Source organism: Carettochelys insculpta, chromosome 2 (assembly GCF_033958435.1).
Source record: "Carettochelys insculpta isolate YL-2023 chromosome 2, ASM3395843v1, whole genome shotgun sequence".
NCBI lineage: Eukaryota > Metazoa > Chordata > Testudines > Carettochelyidae > Carettochelys > Carettochelys insculpta.
The window spans coordinates 80701766-80726899 of NC_134138.1; the positions used below are offsets into that span (position 1 = coordinate 80701766).

Genomic DNA, 25134 nt, shown 5'->3' on the forward strand with positions numbered 1-25134 from the left:
ACTTTCCCTCTAACTATGGAATTTCTGATGCGTTTAAAGAAAAACAAAAATTCACCATTTTTCAGATCTTTGATTTGGACCATTACATGCTCTGAGCTATGGAATAGGTTTAATCAGTAAGTAAACACACCCTCATAATCATATTCAAGATCCTTACCTTTTTGTTTTAATTTCTCAGGAATTTATCAGTGTTTATTACAAAAATAAACAAACAAACAAAACAGGTAAGAATGTCACAGTTTTCTAACACATGGGTTAATACTATCAAAACAAAAAAGCAGTCATGTAACACTTTAAAGAATAACAAAATAATTTATTAGGTGATAGGCTTTCGTGGGACAGTCTGAAGAAGTGGGTCTGTCCAATGAAAGCTCATCACCTAATAAAGTATTGTGTTAGTTTTGAAGTGCTACATGACTGCTTTTTTGTTTTGATAGAATACATACTAACACAGCTATCTCTGTGTCACTATTCAGCATGCATGGGTTAATACTGGAAGACAACACAAAAAAAGCAACAACTAGAGGAAAGTAAGGTTATTGAAAGGAAAGCCAGTTTGATGGTGTGATTTTTTTAATGAACTCTAAATTAATAGTATGCTCATATAAGCAATCACACGTGTGCCTATGCATATATCCTGCAGCACTGCCTTAGTCTAACAACCTCATATTTATACTCAGTGGCCAGAAAGTATGCGGCAAAATGATTAGAGCAGCAGTGTGAAGATATATAGAAGTATTATGGTGAGTGTACGACCAGGGCGGTGTATAAAATGATTAAGAATATTCATAGGAAGTGGCACCCGAAGCAGATGGCAATCAAAGATGAGGTGCTCCTGAACAAGAAGATTGTGCAGCGATAGACAAGATATTGCACCGATTTCTACAAAGCACAGTTGGACCCAAGTGTCTCAGAGGGGCTGATCAAAGAACTGAAAGGGACATCTCCGCCAAGCAGCAAGAGCAAGACCAGTATTTCGAAGGAGGAAGTAGAAAGAGCAGCGAAACAACTAAAGAACAATGAGCGCCCTGGAAATGATAAAATCACAGGAGAGACGATCAAATACAGTGGAGAAAGTTACGACTCAGGAAGTACACCAACTATGTAATATAGCATGGAAAGAAGGGGGCACCTAAGGAATGAACAAAATTCATGCGAGTGACGATACACAAGAAAGGCAGTTCAGTAGTTCAAGAACTTCAGAACGATTGCCTTAGCAAGTCATCTAGGCAAGATGCTGATGATGATACTGACGGAGAGACTGAGATAGCAGAGAAAAGAACATATAGTAGATGACCAAGTGGAATTCAGGAAAGATAGAAGTACCATACAGCAGATATTAGCACAAAGATTGATAGCGGAGAAAGCTCGAGGAAAGAACAAGAACATCTACAAATGCTTCATCGATTTTCAGAAGGCATTTGACAGTATAGATCAGAAACTGATCTGGGCAGCGTTGGAGTTGTGAAGAGTGGATAGCAGACTAATACGTTTTGTTGAAGGATATCAACAACAAAGCAAAGGTGCAGAGATTTGGGAAGTTGGTTTAGAATGAGCAGAGGTCCAAAACAAGGAGATCCAATATCGCTGAGTATCTTAATCATGCACCTGGAAAGAGCAATAGAGAAAATCAAGGAAGAGGTAGAAGTGATATCTGTGCATGGGATGAGAATTAACAACTTGAGGTTTATGGATGACATAGTTATCATTGAAGAAGATGAAGAGAAGCTAGTGAGAATGGTGCGGGTGCTAACCGAGGAAGAAAAGTGGTACGGACTGGTTACGCACATAGATAAAATCAAAGCAATGGTATTTGGAGGTAAGGAAATAGGAAGGAAAATCAGTAGAGACGGGATCAAACTAGAGAACGTAGAGAAGTTCATGCATCTTGGGAGCAACATAATGTATGACCTAGACTGTCAGAAGAAAATAGCGAAAGCAAGAGTGAGTTTGAAGGTGATGGATAAGATCAGGAAAAGCAAAGCAATTAGCTTAGGAATAAAGCTGAGCATCTTGAAAACATGCGTTTTCAGCAGCATGTTCTACGTATGTGAGACATGGGTGATAACAAAAGATTCAAAGAGAAGGATATTGGCATTAGAGAGGAGTTGTTATAGAAAGATCCTGAGAACTGGATGGATGCAGACAGTCACCAACCAGGAATTATATGGGAAGATACAGCCAAAAGAGAACCTACTGCAGAAGGTTATACAATGGACATTACAGCTACTCGGGCATATCTGAAGAATGAACAATGAATGAAAAATCAAGACCCTGGTATTCAGCATCCTCTCTGGCCACTAAGTTCAAATAGGAGAGGCAGACCCCACAGAGAATGGGTATTGTAGGTTGATATAGCAAATTGGTGCACAGCTGGTCTACAGAAAATAATCCACTCCACACTGGACAGGGAAAGATGGAAGCAAACAGTGAAAGAGGCATCGGACACCAGCAGGCGCTGAGCCCATCATTGTTGATGATGATGGTAAACATATCTACCTCACACAGTATACTGGATTTTCTTAACTTGTATTTTTATGCACTTACGTGGTCCAAAATTTGAGGGAAAACTGATAGAAATTAAATACATTTAGTAAAACCTGAGAATTTTCAGTTAAAAATCAGTAAATACTAAAAGCAAAGAGCCTGAACTACACATAAGGAGGCCAAATTGTTCTGAGGGCATGTCTCTTGCCATGGACTGCTCCTTCACAGATCACATTCTACAGTTCGCATACTGAGAAATAAAAGTTTTATCACCAGTAAACAAAAGGTTCATTTGAGAGGTTTTATTTATTTATTTTTTAAATCATCTGTGGAAACCTTATAAACTGAATTTCCTCCAACCAATGGAAGGTACATACACAACCCAGAAACAATACCTCTGCCAAATTTCAAGTTACCAGCTGAAATCTGTGTATTGGGCTACAGTCTCTTTTTTAGGCCACAAAGAAGCAGAGGAAGGACTAATTAGTTATATTGACAATAGAGACTGGTTCAGACTCTAAAATTACTAAGAAAGATCATTAGGTCCAAAGAGAAAGTAAAAATTAATACGCAGATGTATTGGCATTTTCTCTACCAGAGCTACGTGGGCAGTAGGTAATGTAAACCTACAATCCCCAGCTGCTGGGGAGGGCTGGGGCCCCAGCAGAGCAGGAAGGATCTGGCTGGGGTCTGGTGGGTCTTGCCTGTGGATGCAGAGGGAAGGCTGACAAAGGAGTCCGGGTGGGGCGGGGGGGCTGAATGGTTGGAGCCTCAGAGCGGAAGGCGTCAAGCTAGGGCTTGCCTCCCTCAGCTGAGTCTTCACCTGCTGCCCATGCAGTTACTATTCCTCCTTCTGAAAAGGAAAAAAAGCAAGCTATTCCAATTAATAACGATTTGGTGTCATTTGTGCTCAAACAAAAAATCAAGTCAGAAAAAAGGGAAGCCCACAGATGTACTAAGTAGTTTGCTTGTTATCATCATTATGATAGATACATTACAACAGGAAGAAGAAGAACAACAAAAGCAGTACTGTAGTACCTTAAGACTAACAATTGTATTTATTAGGTAATAAGCTTTGACAGAAATTTAAAAGGACATTATTTGCATTTTTAAAGGGGGTGACGGAAAAGAGGAGGAATGGAAGACAGGCAAATAGCATGTAAAGAAGTAATAATTTTCTATTTGGAAAGAAAGGAAAGAGAAAAAAGTAGCATGTTATGAAAATAACTCACCAATGACTTCTTACAGTAAATTACTATTATCTTTTTATTTTAATATTAGACAACAAATTATTTGCTAGATATATTGCAATAACCAGAGGTTCCTTCTGCAAAATAAACATGACACAATGAAAAATTGCTAAAATAAAAAACTCATTCAGCACCAGAATGCCCTTCCTGCTCATCCTGGCTGTCTTTTCACTTCTAAACTTAAAAAGGAATGTTATGCATTTCTAAACTATGTCTGGGAGCACAACCCCAGAGATCATGAATAAAACACAAAAGCTCTTTACTATACCAATAAAAATGTTATGTGATCTGTACTTAAACACAAGTGGAGATGTTTTTACTACAGACTGTACCATCGTGTGAAGAAACTTCTAAATATAATTTCTGACATCCTCCTTTGTGAATTATGCCCCTCCTCTCATAACAGCAGCACAAAATCCATAGCATACTGAAAGCTATCAAGACATCATGTTCTTTCTGTCTTCAGTGTAGTACACATTTTTGCATAAGAATGTGTGAATCATTCAATACTTAAAGCCTATGAAGCAAGGGCGTTTTCTATTTTATACATTCACTGCTGCCTCAAATGTCTTTTTTATTCTTTAACGCAACTGGAACTCTATGTCCATAAAGATACATATGATAACTCAGGGTTTACATATAGCATAAATCACTGAAGCCTTTATTCAGTGCTATAAGTTGGACTTCTATAATATACATATAAATCAAATAGGAGTATAAAGAAACACCATGGCTAGGCACAGACTGACACTTATAATGCCACAGTTTACTGTACTTACACTAGATAGAGAAACGGAACGCACGATTATCCCTCACTAACACATATAATTGATATATTCCACAATATGCAAACTTCTGTTCACTCTTTTTCAGAAGTAAAGGTACTAGCATTTAAGACCTTGTCTTTCCCCAAATATTTTTCCTCTTTTGGTGTACAACAAGCTTTTTAATGTTTCCTATGCCCAGCCTCTGAATGGCAACTGGTTTCCTTGGTTTTGATGTGCTCAGAATGAAATGGAATCATGTTAACAGAGATAATTTTGGTAGTGAATATAATACCTACCTACTTCAAAGGAGTGTGTGATGAGAAACATGTGACGTGCTTAGACAGTACCGTGATGGGAGACATACAAGTACCACATTTATAGAGAGAATGTAATAAGTTATGGCCCTGGACTTACCTTTTCTGATAGTTTGGCTGTTCGACTAGACAAAGCTACTGTGGGAGGTGATGGTCATGGAAGTAGTAGCAAATTGTCAGGGAGCTTGGGTTAGACCCAGCAAGGGCTTCGTATATTAGAACAGAAATTTTGAATTGGACCCTGTTCTGAATGGTACTGGTTGAATCTCTCTAGACCGGCATCCTTGGCACCTGGTAAGTGCTGGATCAGAGAATCTGCCAGACAACAGGAGCATTATCAACACTTCCGCTACTTACCAGGCTCTTTGTAGACATTTAGGAGTAAATTACAGTGAAGTAATAGCACAGAACACTGAAAGCCAGGACTGGGGGCTTTCAGCAAACTTTATGGGACCATGGAAAACTTGGCCACATCCATGGTAAGTGGTCATCTGGCTAAAACCATGGTGGATTACAGATGTTACTGGACAAGAAAGTGCCAAACTAGAGAGGTTCAACCTGTACAAAGACACGCGCACTCTAATCTGGGGTGGCAAGATGAACAGCTAGATCTTTTACAAGTTGGAGCTTTTTTTTTCTGGGTGAAAGGCTTTATTTCAAGATGTGAGTTTTAATAATTGTAATGCTGACAGACCCGGGTTGCCGGCACCAGGGGCAGAACCTGCGAGCATAGGGTCTAAAGCCCTGCACTCTACCACATGAGCTAACGGCCAGCTGGCTCTCAGCTGAGGCTGTAGAGCAGAGACTTTGCTCACCCCAGATGACATCTCAGTGCCTCTGGATACTAAATAATCATGCCTGAAGGTTGCTCATGTGTAGAACAACTTGATCAGGTCTGTGTCCAAGATGATGAGCACAATCTTCTGGCTCATGCTTTTTGTCACCATAGTTATTGATCTATTGGACACTTAGGAGTCCAACAAGTAAGCAAATAAAATTTGAGGAGAGATGATCTTAACAGCCCTTGTCTCTTCTTAAAATCACCACCTTAGTCTGCCCTCATCTTAAGATGGCTGCTCTTGAGCAAGGTGCTGAGAAAGCTGGGAAATGGTCGCAACCGACTGAATACAGAGCAAAAGAAATCAAAGAGGAGAAGAATCAAAGAAAAGATTCAGGTCTCGTCTATGCTAGAAAATTAAGGGATCTTAAATTACACTGCTGAAGGGTGTGAAAAGTCCACATACTTCTGAGTGGTACAGTTAAACTGACTGAATCCCCCACATCTTTTGTTGACTGAGTTACTGCTTCGCAGGGAGGTGCATCACCCAAAGTAGTGAAAGAATCTCTCCTGTCGCAGTAGGTAGTATCTATCACGGAAAAGCTATAGTGGCACAGCTGCAGGGAGTGCATCTGTTGCTGTAACATTACAAATGCGCAGAAGCCCTAAGTGAGAACAGAAAAGTACTCCAAGAATATCAGGAGGAGTTAAGACAGATCTGTAAGAAGTGGAACACGTATGGGGTATTTGATGAACATTTATTTTCTCCCTCTCTCTGACCTACCACTTTTAAATAATTATATCTGTCGCTGGTTAATTTTCAGAAAGAGGCAAAATTTTGTTTTGAAGCAGTTGGTGATGAACTGCCATTGATTATTACCAATTACTTTTATGTAAGGTACACTTTTCTAATCATGCTACATAAGATGGTAGGATTTACTTCATCACTCGTTCTTGAAACTTATTATATTTTCCTGTCTCCTGTGCTTTATCCAAATTGGCATAACATCCTCTTCGCACACAGAGCTTTCCCTGGCCTTAGCTTCCCTCCTTCAAAATGACCTGGTGATATGTGAACACCTCTAGGAATGTGCTGCCCTTAATACTGTGATAAAGAACGATTATAAAGAAACACTTACTTTAGCAACAGAGCTTTCTGCCACCATCATCAGCTCAGTAGTTGTGGCAATGATTATAGCAACTACCGTGGATGGCCCCTCACATGTCACCAGGAGGTGCTGAGAAGATTTTGAGAGGGGTCACTGCCAACTTGTTCAAGAGATCAAAGATAAACAAGATTTCCAGCAAAACAAGGTGAAATAGCATAAAGCATTATTGTATCTTGAAATGCAGACAGCTGACAGAACAGCAAATCAAATAATACAATTTGGGGGGGAAAAAAAAGAAGCTAGACACAAAAATAGGTGCCAAAGGAAAGATAAAAATAATGAAGTCTCCATTTTAAGACACAAAGATAACAGTACTTAAAGGTGTGGATTGTGACAGGCGGATTTGTATTAAGGGATAGAATAGCCATGCCAGAGAAACAGGAATGCAAAGTCTGATGTTACTAGAAAGAACCTCTCGGATCTGATAGGATGGGTAAAGTTACAAAGTGCTGACTGTAAAATGAGGAGATGTTAAATTGATACACGTTGTACTAAATTTTTTCCTGGAAAGCTGGACCACCTCTCATGTATTTTATACGTTCAGGGAACATGCAGTACCTCTGCAAAGTTGAAAAGAATTAAGGAGCAAACGATTGTACCAGAAGCAACTGGTATCAAGTAATTTAGTTGATACATGTTTACCCAAAGTCAGGTGGCATATCAATCTAAATCATGGTTTCCCAAACTGGTGGGTGTTGCCCCCGGGAGATGTGAAGAAATTCCGGGGGGGGGGGAGGGGGGGGCGGCACAAGGCGACCCAGTCCCCCCATCGCTTCCTCGCAACCTGAAGAAAGATCCAGCCTTTGCTTCTGGCTCTCAGCCCCGGCCATTTTACATGGGTGACCTGGCACAACCGCTATATAAAGCAGGCAGCTGGCAAAGACCCATGTGGAGCTGGCTGCCTTCACAAAGATGAGTGAATGTGGATTGCGAGGGAGGAGGAGGTGGATGGGGTGAGGTGGGGAGCCGGGGGTGCCCTGCTTTGTCAGAGGGCAGGGGAGGGGCTCGGGTGGGTGGTTAGTAGGGCTTGTGGGGCTCGGGCAGCCGGCCAGCTCATGGGGCTCAAGCGGCTGGCCCCGGCAGAGCAGGGCTTGGACGGCTGACACCAGCAGTGTGGGGCTCAGGCAGCTTGGGCTGGTGGATGGGCAGCTGGCTCTAGCAGCATGGGGCTCAGGATGGCAGGTGGGCAGCTGGCCCTGGCAGTGTGGCGCTTGGGTGGGCGGCTTGGACAGCTGGCCTGCGGCTGGTGGGCAGGCAGCTCGTCCCGGCAGCACGGGGGTCAGGTGGACAGCAGGCAGGTGGACAGCTGGCCCCGGTGGCTGGCGGGTAAGCAAGTGGCTGGCCCTGGCAGCACGGGCCTCAGGTGTGCAGCTCTGGCAGTGCAGGTCTCAGTCAGGTGGAGGCTGGCACTGGCAGCTCTGGAGGCTGGCACGGGGCTCAGGCAGCTGGCCAGCTGGGGCTGCACCAGGCAACCACAAAGATCCAAGAAAAATTATTTGTGCATATTTTTAATTTTAAACAATATTTGTATGTCAAGCTTTTGTGTTTATTTTAAAGTACAAATTGAATTTTTTTGTTAAAAGCGGGAGCGGGATGATGGTAAAGAAGAGGTGGGGGTTCGTGAGGGTTTCTCAAAAATCAAAAGCGGGGGTGTGATGCCGGAAAGTTTGGGAAACACTGATCTAACCTCATGAATTTTAAGCCAGCTTCATAGTTTTAGAAGCCTTCCTCATGATTTTGAATACTTAGATTTGACAATACCACATCTGATAAGGTGGGCATAGTTTATAGACTGGCAGCAGGTAAATCAAACTTATCTCAGATCTGAAAACTGAGGCACAGAAAGGTGAAGTGACTTGCCACAGACTATCCAGCAGGCTAGGGTCAGAGCTGAGAACAGAATTCATGTCTCCTGAGTCTGTAGTCAGCACTCCATCCGGTAGGACACATGCTCTCATTATTTGAGGATTAAATTATCCTCAGTTTAGCAAATATATATCTGATAAATATTCTTACAGTGATGTGGAAAGTTTAAAAAGCACATATCAATATTTAAAACTAAATATTTGCTTCTGTTATTGGGGAAACCTTTGACTTAAAACAAACATTTTTAAAATCTGATTTACTTCTTGACCTTTATTGTTTTCTTATTACTTTTTATTCATTACGTGGATAATGAAGACTGTTCAATCCATATTTATGTGTCATTTAAATTAAGCAAAACTTTAATTTGGGCCTTGAGCCGTAGAAGCCTTAAGATTTAGTCCAGGACATTTCTGCAGTATTTGCTAGCATCTTGGTTAGAGGTCAGAAACAGAGTCACAAAGTACATTTGAAACAAAAGGCAGGTACCAGCTAATAACAGGCTCTACTAAAAATTCTCATATTCTGTTTCCTGAATATTGTTCTATTTAAACATGCAGAGGGCAATTATATAATTTCCAGATCCCATGCAAGTTATTTTCTGTGGTGGTCCTTCTGAGGACAAATAAACCTATGTTTGCAACCAAAACATTATTAATGTTGAATACCACAAGACTCAAGCTGGAAAGACTTTTGGAATACTACAGCTGTAGAGAATGATAGACAAACTGGTTAGAAGAAATATTAAAAATGCATCAGTCCACACCTCATGATTTATTCAACAAGAGACAAAAAGAGGGCTCCATTTCTCTCTCATACACTGATTGCTGACGGCAAATTTTAGAAGAAATTAGTCTATGGTGGCTTTTCAAAATTAACATTCAGTCTATAAAGAACTCTGGAACAGTATATACATTTAAAATACTAAATTTTCTTGGCTCAGCAAAACAAGAGGAAAGAAAAGATTGCTAAGATGGGTTTTGAAGTTCTGCTTTAAAATTAAAATAATTTAAAATTATATCAGCACAATGAATTTTTTAAGGGATGCCACCACTAAAACTTTGCCCCGTATGTGGCTCTGAACAAGCAGAAAACAACAGGTTGCATTTTTTTTTCCTGAAAGATATCTGTATTGGCAATACGACAATTACTTCTACAGTGACAAGTAAAAATAAATCTGAGATGCGGGAAGCAAAAGCGCTGGAGCTTTTAAATTAAATTAAACCCATCACAGCAGTAATCTCACATGTGCCACCTTTCACCATTTGAACTACAGTCCCAACTCTTCAAACTTAAGGCATAAGCAAATGTAGGCACCGAATGAGATTCAGCAACAAATAGTCACAGTAATTTTATACCTGGAAAGGTGCCTTGATCTGTGAGAGTGTTAAAAATCTTTTCCTGCACTAACTTTAAGGCACCTTTACAACAATCCAACTAGTGGGAAACAAGAGCAGAGTAAATAGTTTAGAAAAACCACCTGTTTTCTAAATTCTGAAAATAGATTAGAAAAACACAGCAAACCTAAAAAGTGTCTGTCATTTTGAAACCACCAGCAAGTATCTCAGTTGAAGTAACACAGCCTTGCCCTCTTGCTAAAAATAAAACAGTACATTACAGCAACATTTTTCGCTTGCTTCAGCCAACAACTCAAAAGCCTCCCTAAGCCCTCCCTTAGCTGGTTCATTTTAATGTACACTATGAGTCAGCATTTCTCAACATTTCTGGAAATTCCTCAGACTATAATCCAGTTCTGTAACAGGAAACAGCCTATCCATTCCAGCATACAACAGGAAGCTCAGTGATATTCACAGGGTTCACCTGAATTGTATAAATATTATTAATTGCAATGTACTGAGGTTATCAAATATGTTCCTCTTTACCCTAATAAACGCAGTAACTCTCTCATCTGCAGGTAGAACATATTTTGAACAATGACTATAAGCAGCAAAAGAGACAAAATGCACTACTTTATGCCCAAATCACTGCACATTCTTAATTGAAATTTCTAACCTTTATTACATTTACTCCGTTTAGAAGCAGAACTCTCAACTCATTCCTTCTACTATATGAGATTTAATTGAATCACATGGAGAACGTAAGGCAGAAAAGCAAGAAGAATGTATAGAAAGATAAATTCCAACCCAGAACCCAGCCCAAATAGCCGAGCTGGGCAATGGACAGAGAAAGGGGAGACAAGAGAGGCAGAATCTTCCTCAGGACATGAAATAGGCTAAAAAGCTGATCTGAGGCTTTTATTTCATTATTAGCTGAAATAAACCTTCATGTGCCTTCATCCCACTGGATCAGTGCAGTAATGGATCCTGTAGTCCTAGCCATGCCCCTTGCTACGTGGCATGAGGCTTACCAACGTGCCACATGTCTCTTGCCACACAGGAATCTCTGCAAGGCTCTGAATGTTCCCATCCAAGTTTTCTTTACACCTTTACCCACTGATAGCAGCAAAACCACAATAGTTTTGCCATCAGGGCAGGATTTGGCCAAAAATGTGAAATCAGTCCTCAGCCTCCATAGGCTAGTTGGGGGGTTCTCCACAGAGTCAGTGGGAAAAAATCCCTCCCTACCTAAGGCCACAAAGCAGTATTGGAAGCAGCTCCTCTGTGGTGAACTCTCTCAGGGCAAAAGGAATCAAGGTAGGCCTCACAAGAGATATAAAGACTGTATGAAGGCCAACATTGCTCATGCTGGTTTAAAACCAGATCAGCTAGAGCAGCATGCAAAAGACTGAACAAGCTGGCGTGCTCTCCTACGACATGCGTATGACAACTTTGAAGAGCAGCGAGGCGTACGCCTCATTGATGCTTGTGAAAGGAAGAAATCAACAGCAGCAGCCGCACCAACAGAGCCAGGACAATTCCCTTGCCCCCACAGTGAATGCCCATGCCGTTCAAAGCTTGGACTCCTCAGCCACATGCAAGTCCACAACCGATGAGCCTGTGTAAGCTCAAGACATCATCATCGGACACGTCAGACTACCTACATATAGCCACTACTTAGGATTTAGAGATATCCCCACCCCAACAGCTCCTAAAAAGTCCCTCTGCTACACAGTGTCTAAACACCAAGCAAAACAAGAGTTCAGTGATGGCCAACGGGCATGCTTCCCCTGGGAAGAGTCTGCAAATCCTACCTACTCCTACATATATTAGGATTTGATCAGTTCTTCTGCATATGTGACCCCATGCAGCCACTAAACAGGAGGGCAGGACTTATCTCCTAGCAATTTACGAGATTAACTATTTGCATCCAACCAACGTGAGTACAATGAATACAAGGGGCAAAGATATTCCTAAAAACCTTTACATTTATACTTCTCTTGCTTTACATGGAGTCATTTCAAAAGCACTTTGCATGGTTAACATAATTCCTGTTTTACAGATGTCACATTTAGATCTTGTCTATACTACTGGGGCCATCAACCTAAGTTATGCAACTTCAGCTACATGAGTAGTTTAGGTCTGCTTACTGCAGTATCTGCACACCAGTAAGTTAACAGCGGATGCTCTCTTGTGAACTCCACTCACTCTCCTCATTTTGGTGGAGTACCAGGGTCCGACGGGAGAGTGCTCAGCGGTCAATTTATTATGTCTTCTCTCGATGTGATAAATCAACCCCCCCTAGATTGATCATTGCCTGTTGATCCAGCCCAAGATAAAGAGATGTCCTAACAATCTGCTGTTCTTTTGCTTTAAATATAAAACTTGCTGGTGACATGAAGAATGAGTGAAAAGGAAACATTTTGCAAACAAACAGCAGCAGTTACATGTTCCAAACTCTCTAACTTATACCATGTACATTTTTCTTGCTAGCACAAGATAAGAAATTCATTGGCTTTAAAGACTGTATTCTTCTAAATTAAACAATTTTATTTCTGAAGAATAAATCAGTAATAAAAACATAAGTTTAACACACTTTGCTGCTTTAAAAATGCATGTTTATGTCTTTTTCCTGAAAGGGTCATTATTTATAACATTCTATGAAAGAAGCTGTGTAAATCCCATCAACTAAAAGCTGTTTTTCTCAAATGGTTTAAAATGCAGAGCAGTGAGATTAAAGTGCAACAGATAGACAAATATTTCAACTATCAGAGTCATTAACAGATGCATTTAACATTAGTGCAGCTTTCAAAAGCAAAACATCTGGTTCTAATTTCAAATCTGGCTTATAATACAAGTTCCGCCTCCACAATACTTTTATTATAAACTGTTCTTTTCCTTCTTTTTCCCCCCTCTCTTTTGGAAGCGGCTGTTCCTTTCCTCTTGCTGGAAGCCACCTGACCACTGCCAGGAAGAGGAATGCAAAACATTCCCAGGAGCAGCTCCTGACGTCAGTGCAACATTCCACCTCCCAGTGGTCAAGACTGTCTGGAAATTCCAGTCTCCAACAGAACTAATTTACTGTGATAACAGCTGTAGCCTGCACTGAGTCACATTACAAACTCCTTCATGTTAAAGCAATAGGCAGTGATATAATCTGCTTAAAAAACAAGGACAGACCTGCACTGCTGCTGTGAAGCTATATTACAAGTTCTTACTTTGATTGATAATATTTTTCTATAGTAATAATACAAGATCCACTAAAGTGAAGGTATCATAGAATACTAGAACTGGAAGCAATCTTGAGAGGTCATTAAGTCCAGTCCCCTGAATTGAAGGCAGGACCAAGAACCACCAAAACCATTCCTGACTGATTCTATAACCTGCTTTTGGAGATTTTTAAGGTATTTATGATGTGCTTAGGTTGGTTTTTCTTAAGGGATCATGTACCATTGCTGAAAGTTTCATGAAGGAGTGGGAAAGCAAGGAGGTAAGCCAAAAGCTTATTTAAGATAACAGTGGGGTAATCAATGACTCAACCAGAATTCCTTATAGGAGGCACCAGCCACTTCACAGCCATTCCACACACCTACACTCCAGCATACAGGACTGTATCTTGCCTTCAAGTAGAATTTTCCAGCTCAAACAAATGTTCTCTATTTGGTTTAAGTCAGACTCTGAGGTGATCTGCTTGGACTCTAGCTTTTAGGATTCTTGACTTTACATTTCAATTCTGGGTCCAAAGGTGCTGAGGAGAGGTTATGAGAAAAATATGCAAAACAGCTTCCCCAACAGTACTCCCTGATAGATTTGGTATGACAACAATACATCTAGATAACACAGATAACAGAGCTGTCCTGTTTTGTCTTGTTTAGAGATAGGAAAGGATTTTAAATGTAAAACAGTAAAGATCTGCAAGTAGGGAATGTGAATGGATGGGGGGAAAGCAACAATAAACTTTGGGGAAAGGACATATACAGGCTAAATAAACCCTCGTAAATTTTTAACGAATGTGCTGTATTTGAGGGATAGATGGGAAAGGGCCTGTGTAACCAAACATAACAGTGGAACTCACACATTTTCAGTGTTTCTCTTATTTCCTATAATATTCAATTTGCACTGCCAGCCAAAATACAGTATAAGCTTGGTTATCCAGCACCCCGATAACCAGCACATTGCGTTAACCACTATGCATAGCAGCCACGGAGCCTGACCAGGGCCGGCTGGTCAGTGGTGCCAGTGGATCAGGGCCACTGGCCCTGCTGCAGCATCCGATACACTGGATTATCTCCAGTTCTCCAGGATAACAGAGATTTTACTGTAGAATGATTAGAAATAGAATTTCAGCTATATATTTGCTTGCTTTGGAGAGTTTAAAATCAAAACTTAATATCTGTACACATTAATATGTGCGAACAACAAATAAAAATTCCTTCCACCCTAGTCTCAAAAACAGATTCAACTGAAGATTACAGAAAGAATATTCCTATTTAGGTTGAATGGGTCCAAAGCCTGCTGGCTTTATTCACACACAGTCCCATCACATGTTTCTCAGACTAGACTACACTAGAGCAAGCATCCTAAATAGCAATATTCCTTCTGTAATTTTCAGTTGAATCTGTCTTTGAGCCTAGGGTGGAACAGTCAAGCAGGTAGGAAATATGTGTTTGATGTGAAAGCAAATGGCTAAGACCTTGTACTTGACAGACAGACAGACAGCAGACAAAGAAAGAGCTGACAATCTTTTCATTTTCTCTCACAAAATTTAAATAGGACCTTGAAATGGAAAAACAAGAGTAGCTTCCTAGTAGCAACCTAGAAATGGTAAATATAAGCATATCAAGCGCCTCAACAGACTCCCTTCCTGGAGGGGAAAAGGAAAAAAATGTTATTCAGCAACCTCGCTTAGCAGATGTAGAAAATATCAAAGAGGGTATTCATGACCTAGCCAAATGACAAGGAGTCTGAGTCTGGTCTCATTTAATCCATTTAAAAAAAATAGTTACCCACCTTTCCCTGGAGTGGTGCTCAAAATAGGACCCTGCTGATTCACCAGTCCCTCCGTTCCCCTTTGCCAGATACTCTGGCAGAGGGGTAGATGGGTGGGTATTGGAATGGAGATGAACAATGCATCTCTAAGAACCATAGTTATGAAGAGATGCATAACTGTTTTTTCTTCCTCCTCTGCTTGTTCATGTCAATTTCACTCAAGTACTTCAAAGCTAAGTCTCAGAAGCAGAGTCAAGGTCAGATGTCCACTGGAGCACTGTTCTACCAAAGGCTGCATCATCTCTGGCCTGCTGGGTAACTGCATAATGCACAGTGAAAGTGTGAATGGAGAACCACATTGCCACTCAGCATATCTCCTGAGAGGGAACCTGTTCCAGGAAAGCTGCCGAAAACACCTGTGCCCAGGTGGAAGGCATTGTGAATGAAGGGGCAGGCACCTCTTCCAGGTTATGGCACTCACAGATGCAGGACATGGTCCACAAAGAAATTCTTCGAGTAGAAAACATTTCATCCTGCCTGCCAAAGGCACAAACAGTTGAATGGGCTTCCAGGATGGTTTTGTTCTTTCAATGTAAAAAGCTAGAGCTCTGTGAACATCCAACAAGCAAAGCCTCTCCTCCCTGCCACTTGGGTGCAGCTTAGACCAGAACACCAGAAGGAAGATGTGAAATTGTGAGAAGACCTTTGGGAGGAAAGCTGGACATGGCCCGAGGTGAACCTTGTCTTTATGGAACTCTGTGTAAGGAGGCTCTGATGTTAGAGCCATGAGCTCAAATAACTTGCTGGATGACATCATTGCTACCAAAAATTTTACTTTGTACAAGAGTAGTTCAACAGTCAGCTCTGGAAAGGACCAGATTGAGATGTCAACCTGGACCAGCCGTCAGATATGCAGGTACCGCCCGTTAAGACCTCTCAAGAAACAGTGGACCATAGGGTCGGCAAAGACTGACCAGCGCTCTGTACTTGAATGGAAAGCCAACATAGTAGCTAAGTGAACCCTTACCGATGGCATGCACAGCCCATGCTGCTTAAGACGGAGAAGATCATTCAGTATAAAGAGGAATAGATACAAGTACCAGAGACAGTGTTGCGCTGACCAGACCAAAAATCTCTTCTACTTGGCCCGACAGATAGCCCAGGTGGAGGGTTTCCTATTGGACTTATCTAACTGTGTGTGAGCAGGGAAGCTGCACGGAGTTCAGCCACACCATAAAGTGCAGCAACTCAAGGTTCAGCTGCTGAAGACAGCAGTGATCCTGAATTATCAGGTCCGGGAAGAGTGGCAAAGTAACTGGGGCTTCTATGGACATGTACAGTAGAGATGTGAAGCAGTGCTGACATATTTGGGACAAGAATGTAAGGCTGAGTGGAACTAGTCCTTTACTGTTGTGCCTTTCTTGTGCACAGCGTCAAAGGCCTGCTTTTGGTTGGATGAAGAATAAGAATTGGGTAGGTAAGAATTTAGAGAGAAAGTCCATCTAGATTATCTGTTGTTTTAGGCACAGGCCTGTCTTACAAGGTCAGTTTGGGAGAAAAAAGTGTTCCTGAAAATGCTGTGCTCACTGTATGCATAAGCAGCACCTAAAATTGTTTATAACTGACAGAGGAAATGGGTTGTGTTCTCCAGTTTATTAATTGTTCATTCGTGTGAGTAGTCTGTTTCACTTCTTATTTTAGGCACTGCCATCACCCTCATGCCCTGTCCACATTGATTTAAATTCTTTGTTGGATTGGAGCCGCAACATGCGGCATCATCCAGTATCAAGCCCCTAGAGGGGCTTCTGAATTTTGGGGTGAAGAAAGTTATTTCCTAGCAACTCTTAACCTTTGTCCCCAAATTCATCCTTAACATTCCCTAAAGATCAAAGGCCCCCAGTGACTATGTCTCATTTTCCATTTTGTGTTGCTTTCTGGCCTGGGCATTGAAATTGCTGAAATAGAATAAAAAAAGTCAATCCAACTGTACTGCTGATTCAACATAGAGACCTGTTCTCAGGGCTTTTCACATCATCATTCGACACAAGTACCCAGACGTTTAGATGCTCACCTGAATAACATCTTGAGGATGTACTGTCATTAGTACTGAGCCATTAAGGATACCCTGATACCCTGTTTAAGAAAACTAGGGTATACCAGAGACAGGGCTAACTATGCTTAAGACAACTCATACCCCTAAAATTTCAGTTCTGTCTGCACAGCTAAATTACTGTGGTCAAGGCTTTGGTATGCACCTCTCCGTTGAAGAAAGAATGAATACAGGGATCTTCAAATCAAGCCACTAACACTATTCTGTTCAAAACTGTTTTAGGCCCACGAATCTGGAACAAGGTCTTTAAATGACCATCTGTAATTATGTACCACAACACTGAGACTCTATTATGTGTTCTGATGTCAGATTTATTGTATCAGTTATTGTGTTAATAAGATGCTTTATGTTTTAGGCTTCCACTAGCTGTAAGTTCTTGTTAACTGTACTTTAAAACTGACTGAAGACCCCCTCCTTTCCCCTCACCGGGCAGACAATGCAGTTGCAGTTTCTTTACTACTATATATTACATTTGCACACAAGGCCTACTTCCTTTCATTTAAAAAAGGTTTTATGAGGATAAACCTTTTCCCTTACATAACGTTTAGCTTTCCTGCATGGACATGTGAGCAGCTAACATGGGCAGTGTTTATCACCCATAATTTCAAGACTATTAAGTGCTGCAGGGGCAGGAAGCAGCGGCACCGCTGCCACTCCTGCTCCCCCTCCCCCAGCCGGGGGAATGGCAACTCACAGTTCTCGAGAGAAAATTTTCTCCCCACCTCTCCCATGCACTGCCCCGCTGCTCTGTTTGGCTGGAATTCTGGTCAATCAGAGCAACGGGAGGACAGTGCCTGGGAGAAGCGGGGAGGAAAACCTCTATAGGGAGCATTTCTCCATGCTACCTTTCCCCCAGATGGTGCAGGGGGCGGCAGCAGTGACAGGTGGATGTGCCCCCCCCCATCAACCAACCCCCCCATCTCAGCACACTTTTGCTCCCATTCCTGCCCACACTCCCACCCTGCTCCTGCACCTTTTCCCCCAACCAGACCATCCACCTGATCTTGTACCTCCCTCCTAGATCCTGCATGCCCATCCTGCTCCTATGCACTCTCTCCCACCCAGACCCACACCTTCAGCCTGTTCCTGCACCCTCCCACCCAGAACCCCCACCACCAGCCACTCATGACCCCCGGCATCACTGCCCCCAGACCACTTATGCACCTTACTTCCCACTCCTACCCCTGAACCCCACCCTGACCACACACCTGCTCCTTGGCAGTCCCCTCCCACACAATGAATCTTGACTCTCTCCCCTCTCCCACTGCATTTTTGGTCCCACCATGGGCCCAGAAAAGGAGTGGGGTTTTTTTTGGTTCTCACTTCTATGTGGCCCCACACTGATTTTTCTTTGGGTCAGTGGTTTACATGATTCAGTTTTTCAAAACCCCAGTCTGAAGAAGAAGGATTTGCTAACTCAGAACAATAAAACAGTACGATTCCCAGAACATAAAAGTTAGAGACTGAAGAGACCTAGTATCCCACCCTCCGCCCCCGCAGACACTTTACAAAACTAAAACCCAGATAGTACCTCTTTCTCTACTTATGACTTTGAGGAAAATCTGCAGAGAGGAATCAGTCACAAACCACAGGAGCAGTTGCAGAAATAGCCAAAGCAGGGACCCATGGACATTCAGAAAACTCTAGAGTTTTGACTGTCCTCTTATGCCCTCCCCTCCAGTTTCTCCTCCTCAGCTTCACTCACACTTGTCTTCTAAAGCTGTGTCTTCACTATGAGATAAACTCAAATTTAGGGCAGTTAGCTTGATATTACCACATGACTGTCCTCACTGCTAACACCACTATCTCCATTTAGGGGGTACTAATATCAATATCACAATACCATTGGTACCTGCTGGGTGTAGCACCAAGCTTGAATTCAAAAGTTCGATTAAAGACCAGTATGGATGTGCCATGTCTTAAAATCAAATTATTAGCCTCCAGAGGTGTCCTGTACGTAACCCACAATACCCTTTCAGTGCTCGGCTCTGGCCACTGCTCTCCAGGTGCACAGGATTTAGGTAACAGCAAGACAGTTAATTTCAAAGCGGGAGCAGGAAGCCTTTGGCTGTGGACTCATATTTGTATGTGAGCCTGAGAAATGTCTGTCCTTCTTTGCTGTTAGCGCTGTGCACGCATCTACACATTACAAATAGCCCCTGCAGGGAGTTTGTGGCTCTGTTTCTGCACTTGGAACTTTTTTCTGTGCTGCCTGGTGCCAGCCCCTGCCTCACCATACCATATGGCAGCAAGGATGTTGTGGGGGTTGTGCTTGCATAAGAGGCCAAGAAACTCCTCCTCAAAGGTTTACATTTGTGCACAAAACCCCCTTCCCTACCTCACAGGCACCACGCAGTCGGGGTCTTTCCTGCACTTAGCTACATCACGTTTGTAGCCCCCAACCCAATAAAAGGATGCACCCGCCTTTCGGTGTTGACAATGCTGCCAGGCAGCACCATGTCTTGGCTTGCGCGGGGTTAGGGATCCAAGAGCAGGAAAGATTTTTCAGGGGCTTGCTGCCGCTGGGGGGAAGTCTTCCCCAGCAGCTAAGACATTCAGGTGGGACTACTTCAACTGGCCCCCCACCAAAAATATTTTCGGGGCCTTTCTACTGCTGGGTGGAAGTCTCCCCAGGCGGCTAAGATACTCAGGGACTTGCTGCCTCTCGGGGGCAGTCTCCCCCAGCAGCTAAGATACTGGGGAGACTGCTTCAACTACTTCAACATTTCAACCAGCTCTGCAGCTGCAGACCACACACAGCCCGCTCCCGCCAAAAATATTTTCAGGGACTAGCTGTCCATTGCAGACACCTGCTGCTCTGATATTTCTGTTATAAAATCTTTTTCCTAACAGTTCCTATTTTTCTTCATGCTTTGACTCCCCAAAAACACAGGCTGGAGGGCCAGTTGAGATTTCTGTCTCCATGATAAGTTCAGTGTATGATATTTCACTGCCATCCCCCGGTTGTCAATGTCTGTGTAGTGAAGAGGGAAGACAAAAATCTTTTTTTCTAGCATTTTCAATTCTCTTCCTTTTAACTTTGCACCCTTCCACGCAGGGAAGAGTGGGTGGAGGGCCAGTTGAGAATACAATCTGTGGAGGTGTTATGTCAGCGATCAGAAGCAATCACGGGTGGTGGGACAGTCAGGGGACAGCCAGTTGAGAATACAGCCTGTGCACAGAAGACTTATAGTGCACCAGAAAGCCAAAGACCCTCCCCTCAGCAGCTCTCTTTTTCCAAAAACTTTTCTGTCAACTCCTTCATCAAGCTTTTCAGGGTCCCTGTGTTATTTTCAAGGATCAGATGCAATCGTCGGGGGTGGGGGGGGACACGACACTCAGTGGATGGCCAGTTGAGAATTCAGTTACAGAAGAAAGAGATTTCTGGAAGGAACCTCAGGAGGTCGAGTCCAGCCCCCAGCCTAAAGCAGGATCAACCCTAACTAAATCATCCGAGTCAGGACTTTGCCAAGCCGGGACCTAAAGACCTCCAGGGATGGAGATTCCACCACCTCTCTAGGAAATGCATTCCAGTCCTTCACCACTCTCCTATACAATTAACTTAACATTTCCTGCCATTGTATTAATCACTCTGCATGGCTACGTCTACACTAGCCAAAAACTTTGAAATGGCCATGCAAATGGCCATTTCGCAGTTTACTAATGAAGTGCTGAAATACATATTCAGCGCCTCATTAGCATGCGGGCGGCCACGGCACTTCGAAATTGACACAGCTCGCTGCCACGCGGCCCGTCCAGACAGGGCTCCTTTTCGAAAGGACCCCGGATACTTCAAAGTCCCCTTATTCCTATGAGGGCACTTCGAACTGCCCGGGGTCCTTTCGAAAAGGAGCCCCGTCTGGACGAGCCGCACAGTGGCGAGCTGCGTCAATTTTGAAGTGCCACAGCCGCCCGCATGCTAATGAGGCGCTGAATATGTATTTCAGAGCTTCATTAGTAAACTTTGAAATGGCCATTTGCATGTCCATTTCAAAGTTTTTGGCTAGTGTAGACACGGCCCATATGTTATATCCCTTCTTCCACCCTCTTTATCATTTATTTAGATCGCTGCAAGGTCTTTGAGTCAGGAACAGACTGTTACTCTGTGCCAGGCATAATAGGACTCCATTCTTGACTTTTCCTTGGTCATTACTATTACAAACATCACCATTATTAACAGGAGTCTAATGAAAAGTGCTGCAAACTGTAAATTTTAATCTCCCCCAAAGCTTACAAAGGAGAAGATATGTGCAGGTGAGGCGTTGCCCCAGAGATAATAGAAAAATATAACATTTTACAAAATTTTAATTCTCTATAATTAAAACAAATAATATAATGTAAGCCCAGTAAAAGCGTATGCCTTTAACATCACCTATTTTTGTAACCTGTGATGCTCAACGCAGTGTGGTGGTATATTAAACCTGTGCCCATGAAGATGTTCTTATACTTAACTTCCATAACAATAGCACAAATCCTATTATAACATTATTCATGACAACAACACAGTGAGATTACCAGAAGCATCTGCTATAATCACTAAGGCCTGAGGACCTTGCGGAGACTCTTAGAGCCTCATTGCATGTGTCATTTATTCAAGACTGAGCTCAGCTGACTCTGAGAAGCAATGCAGTAAGCCACATTCACTCATGAGGAGGACAGTAGAACTTCTTCTGATGACAGTTCAGGAAGACAAATGAAAACAAAAAGCTACAACACATATAGCCTGCTGCTTTACAGTGACTGGTGTTCCACAATACATTCTGAAGATTTGGCTGTTCAAACTCATTGAAACCCATATAAACAAACATCTATTATGGACAGATAAACCTAAGAGGTAGGGTATTTTTTGTTTTGTTTTTGTTTTTCTCTTATAAGACGACAAAACTTGAAGCCTTGAAAAAATATGATTTAAGATATTGTAGAGCTTAGATTAAAACTGTAAAAAATATCTTTTTATAAAAAAATCTTCCATGCCACATTAGTGACATGGCTGAGGAATTACAAGGCCAACTGCCTTCAAAATTTAGCCAACATGACTACTTCACAACTCAGTTTTATGATTCAACCAGTACTTCTAATCCCTTTTAGTATTCATGTCAGGAGTCAGCAACCCATGGCACAGGAGCCAATTTTCATGGGCACGCAAAGTGAGAGCTTGGCCCCACCCTACCTCCACCTGCACCCAAGAACTTGCTCTAAGCCATGCTGCCTGTGGATTAACAAAAGACCACGTAATGCTACCAACCACCACCTAAACTGTAAAGTTCTGCATCTTAACTTATTTATTAATGAAGCTGTTGTAAGTAGGACTATTAGAGACTTTAAAACGTACCATCAGCACGCCACCTCAGAAATGTTGCTGACCCCTGGCTTATGGCTATTACTTGTTCTATTGAAAGCTGAAAGTTCTATTGAAATTTGTTCTATTATTCTATTGAAAAAGACTTGTTCATTTGTAAGGCTGTGCCAGGACAGACCAACTGGAGAATGTTTATTCAAGATATTTCAGGAAGCTGGCAAAGAATTCCACCTTTACTATCAATCACACATAGCCATCTGAATGGATGGTGCCAAGTCTACGGCTGGTAAGAGTATGTGCCTGGTCCAACATACGCCTAACAGTCCACCCAATGTCTCACAATTTCAATGCCTTATATACCACTATCCCCTTCTTCCTAAAAATGCCTTAAAAACTGTGTCACAGTTTACAAAAAGCTAGCAGTAGAATCAATCATAGAATACTAGGACTGAAAGGGACCTCGAGAGGCCATCGAGTCCAGCCCCCTGCCCTCATGGCAGGACCAAGTACTGTCTAAACCATCCCTGATAGACATCTATCTAACCTGTTTTTAAATATGTCCAGCGATGGAGATTCCACAAACTCCCTTGGTAATTTAGTCCACTGTTTGACCACCCTGACAGTTAGGAACTTTTTCCTAATGTCCAACCTAAACCTCCCTTGCTGCATTTTAAGTCCATTGCCTCTTGTTCTATCCTCAGATGCCAAGAAGGACAAGTTTTCTCCCTCCTCTTTATGACGCCCATTTAGATGCCTGAAAACTGCTATCATGTCTCCCATCAATCTTTTCTTTTCCAAACTAAACAAGCCCAATTCTTTCAACCTTTTTTCATAGGTCACATTCTCTAGACCTTTAATCATTCTTGTCGCTCTTTTCTGGACCCTCTCTAACTTCTCCACATCTTTCTTGAACTGCGGTGCCCAGAACTGGACACAATACTCCAGCTGAGGCCTAACCAGCACAGAGTAGAGCAGAAGAATGACTTCTCGTGTCTTGTTCACAACACACCTGTTAGTGCATCTCAGAATCATGTTTGCTTTGTTTGCAACAGCATCACACTGTTGACTCATATTTAGTTTGTGGTCCACTATAACCCCTAGATCCCTTTCTGCTGTACTCATTCCTAGACAGTCTCTCCCCATTCTGTATGTGTAAAACTGACTGTTCCTTCCCAAGTGGAGCATTTTGCATTTGTCCTTATTAAACTTCATCCTGTTAACCTCAGACCATTTCTCCAATTTATCCAGGTCATTTTGAATTATGACCCTAACCTCCAAAGCAGCTGCAACCCCTCCCAACTTGGTATCATCTGCAAACTTAGTAAGTGTACTTTCTATGCCAATATCTAAACCATTGATGAAGATATTGAACAGAACCGGTCCTAAAACAGACCCCTGCAGAACCCCACTTGTTATACTTTTCCAGCAGGATTGAGAACCATTAAGGACTACTCTCTGAGTAGGTTACCCAGCCAGTTATGCACCCACCTTATAGTAGCCTCATCTAAATTGTATTTGCCTAGTTTTTTATAAGAATATCATGTAAGACCGTATCAAATGCTTTATGAAAGTCTAGGTATACCACATCTACTGCTTCTCCCCTATCCACAAGGCTCATTATCCTATCAAAGAAAGCTGTCAGATTGGTTTGACATGATTTGTTCTTTACAAATCCATGCTGGCTGTTCCCTATCACCTTACCACCTTCCAAGTGCTTGCAGATGATTTCTTTAATTACCTGCTCCATTATCTTTCCTGGCACTGAAGTTAAGCTGACTGGCCTGTATTTTCCTGGGTTATTCTTATTCCCCTTTTTATAGATGGACACTATATTTGCCCTTTTCAAGTCTTCTGGAATCTCTGCTGTCTCCTATGATTTTCCAAAGATGATAAATAAAGGCTCAGATATCTCCTCTATCAGCCCCTTGAGTATTCTAGGATGCATTTAATCAGGCCCTGGTGTCTTGTAGACATCTAATTTTTCTAAGTGATTTTTAAATTGTACTTTTTTTATTTCAATTTCTAACCCTACCCCTTTCCTACTGGCATTCACTATGTTGGGCATTCCTTCATTGGACTTTTCAGTGAAGACTAAAACAAAGAAGTTGCTAAGCATCTCTGCCATTTCCAAGTTCCCTGCTACTGTTTCTCCCTCCTCACTGAGCAATGGCCCTACCCTGTCTCTGGCCTTCCTCTTGTTTCTAATATATTTATAAAAAGCCTTCTTGTTTCCCTTTATGCCTGTAGCGAGTATGAGCTCATTTTGTGCCTTAGCCCTTCTAATCTTGCCCCTGCATTCTTCTGTTGTCTATATTCATCCTTTGTCATTTGTGCTCGTTTCCATTTTTTATACGATTCCTTTTTTATTTTGAGATCATGCAAGATCTCCTGGTTAAACCAAGGTGGTCTTTTCCCATATTTTCTATCTTTCCTACACAGCGGGATAGCTTGCTTTTGGGCCCTTAATAATGTCCCTTTGAAAAACTGACAACTCTCCTCAGCTGTTTTTCCCCTCAGTTTTGCTTCCCATGGGACCTTACCTACCAGCTCTCTGAGTTTACCAAAATCTGCCCTCTTGAAATCTATTATCTCTATTTTGCTGTTTTCCCTTCTTACCTTCCTTAGAATTGTGAACTCTATGATTTCATGATCACTTTCACTCAAGCTGCCTTTCACTTTCAAGTTCTCTACCAATTCCTTCCTATTTGTTAAAATCAAATCTAGAATAGCTTTCCCCCGGTAGCTTTTTCAACCTTTTGGAATAAAAAATT

At 42.1% G+C, this 25134-nt stretch overlaps 1 protein-coding gene and 1 long non-coding RNA gene across 3 annotated transcripts in view; one reads left to right on the plus strand and one right to left on the minus strand.

The window, feature by feature from the left end:
- The window catches only part of SPIDR (scaffold protein involved in DNA repair), a 353174-nt gene that overhangs the window by 183598 nt on the left and 144442 nt on the right, over positions 1-25134 (minus strand). The gene's annotated exons all lie outside the window — the stretch shown is intronic.
- Positions 7794-16943, plus strand: LOC142009339 (uncharacterized). Its single transcript, XR_012644433.1, has 2 exons — positions 7794-13369; positions 15178-16943. It is a non-coding gene; the product is annotated as an uncharacterized LOC142009339 (long non-coding RNA).